This window comes from Grammomys surdaster, unplaced genomic scaffold, assembly GCF_004785775.1.
Source record: "Grammomys surdaster isolate TR1022 unplaced genomic scaffold, NIH_TR_1.0 98, whole genome shotgun sequence".
In the NCBI taxonomy this organism is placed as follows: domain Eukaryota; kingdom Metazoa; phylum Chordata; class Mammalia; order Rodentia; family Muridae; genus Grammomys; species Grammomys surdaster.
Window position 1 is genome coordinate 4,648,304 of NW_021604577.1, and position 2,769 is coordinate 4,651,072.

Sequence of the window (2,769 nt, forward strand, 5' to 3'; positions counted from 1 at the left end):
TCAAGGGGCCCCAAACCTAAGTGAAGAGCTACAAACACTTAACTTCTGAGAGAAGGAGAATTAGTCTTCCCCAAGGATGAATCTGTAAGGCCTCCAGGGATGTGAGACCCCCACTCAACCCACGAGAAATTACAGCCACCCAAATGACTCATGAAAGACCAATCTTGTTGCAATCAGCAAGAGGTATATTTCAATCAACGTGCTGAGGCCGAGTCCGTAACCCATGCAGGGGTAGAGGAGTCGACCCCTAGCTAGGAGAGTGTAGGATATTTAAAGGAGAAAACCACAAACTAGGAGGAGTGGGGAGGGGTAACTGTGGAAAGTGCCAGGGTTCAGGGAACAATCATGGGGATAGTGCCAGCCCATTACTCAGTATATGACAGGATTCAGGGAGCAATCATGGGGAAATATAGGTCTTTTTTTCTCAAGGCTCAATCTTATTCAACCATACATTTACATCAGGAGCACAAAGCCCTAGAACTAGCCAACCTGCTTTCCTGACTCTTTTTACTGTTAGACTTTTAGAAGTGACATTTCTATTAACCCTTCAAATCTAATGATTGATTATCCAATACCAAGTGGTCAGCCCTAGAAACATACATGCGGGCAATGCTGAAAGGAAAGAGCAGTCTGTATTTATATTTTAATTCCTTTCTATGTATAAGTAATAGCAAAGATTAAAGAAGAGGTGGTCATGAATTTGTGGAGAGGACCAAGCATAGGGTGTTGTTTGAATAAGAATGGCCCCTATAGGTTCATATATTTGAATGCTTAGTGGCACTATTTAAAAGGAAACATAGGTTTGTTGGAGAAAGTATATCGCTGGAGGTATACTTCGAGGTTTCGGAAGCCCAAGAGAGGGCCCAGCAGCTCTCTTTCTCTTTCTGCTGCCTGTGGATCCGGATATAGAATTCTCAAGCTACTACTCCAGCACCACGTCTGTCCGCATCCCATCATGGGGTAGGGGTGGGAGGGAATTGGAGGGAGAAAAGAGTATGGAGATGAGATGAGCATGGGGAGAAGTTTATTCTGATAGCTGATATTTATTTTGAGTTTATTACATTCCAGATGCTTATCGTGTTTTTACACATGACACCTCACTCAGTCTTCTTAATGCCCTATGTTGTAGGAACAGCATGTGAGGAAAGATTCAGCTAATATGCCTATGGTCACACAGCAGAAGATTGAATAATTTCAAATAAAATCCAAAGCAATTCACCTCCCAAAGCCACTCTTAACTTCTAAGTGCTGTTGTCTCTGACTGTGCCAGCCCTAGAGAAGCTTTGTGTAATTGGACATACAGTAAGAAGCGTAATGAAAATTAAATCTAACCAACATTCATCTCACTCTAAAGGTAGGCAGCATGAAACTTTGTTTCAAAATGTTTTCGTTTTCGAAAGTGCCAAGGACCAGCCACAGCTTGGAGAGGTGTTCTGAGAGAACGGGCGTTTGAGAGCGGCAAAACAAACAACTAGAAGTCAATCCGTGGGTCCAAGCTGGCCGCCTCTCTGTTGAGCTTTGTCTAGAGATCTCAAGACAGCTCTCTATTTTCTGCTGGAGACAGTTCTCCAAGCACTTCTCTTTTGCTATTCTTAAAAAAAAAAAGAAAAAGAAAAAAAATTCTCTTTATAGCTTTTCTCGTACAGATTATAAACCCAGTATCTTATTTTACATAATCAGTCCAGTCATTCACTCCAGGTTCCCTTTGATTATCCTATTAATCAGCACCCCCGGACCCCAGCCCACTATTTTCAGGAGACAGCACGGGTTTAGTTGTTTGTTTTGCTTTTAAACATTGAAGAGGAATTGATAAACTATCGGGGTGGGACCCCACCGTGAAGTTATCATTTCTACCATGCCCGAGCCTTACCTTGCTCTGACCCTGAACTCAAGAATCTGTCTGCCTCTGTAAGCATAAACAAAAAACTTAGCTGGGAGGGATCTCCTGCAATCACCACTCCCTAAATCTCTTTTATCTCCCTCCTTAGTATCTTTCTTACAAGTTGCCTTTTGTTCCTTTAGGTTTATGAAGCTCCTCATATAATTCATCCTTATATTTTGCATAATTGAGAAATCATATATTTTTGAACTCATGATTTTTAGTTCTTTTCCACAGCCTTAACAGCATCTATATTCTCTCTCTCTCTCTCTCTCTCTCTCTCTCTCTCTCTCTCTCTCTCTCACACACACACACACACACACACACACACAAGATAAACTTCAGCTTTGCATAAGTCTTTGGAAGTAAACACATTCTCATGATCATAAATGTCTGAGGAAAGAGAGGGTAGCAAAAACAATAATTTTGGTTATTTTTATCAATTTCTAAATGAGGCCTATAAAAACATTTATTCAGCATAAAGAATCTCTTTAGATGCAGTAGTGAACAGAAACTATTTCACTTTTGGTGTGTCTCTCTTATGGGCCTTTGTCTCCATCTCAAGGTCTTTCCCAGAAGACTCAGCCTTAATTCACAATCACTCTAGATGTCTGCTTCTGTGTCGTTTATTCAATGCCACCACCTCCCTTACAGTTTGCAGTTAGCATTCTGTCTAAACTTCACCCCACAGTTACCTGGCAACAGCCAGGTAGGCCTGGCCCACTATAAAAGGGACTGCTTGCCCCTCCTCTCTCTCTTGCTTTCTCTTGATCTCTTGGTCCCTCTGTCCCCTCTCCCTTCCCCCTTCCCTTCCTCCTCCCTCCACATGCTCATGGCTGGCCTCTTCTCTCTCTCTCTCTCTCTCTCTCTCTCTCTCTCTCTCTCTCTCT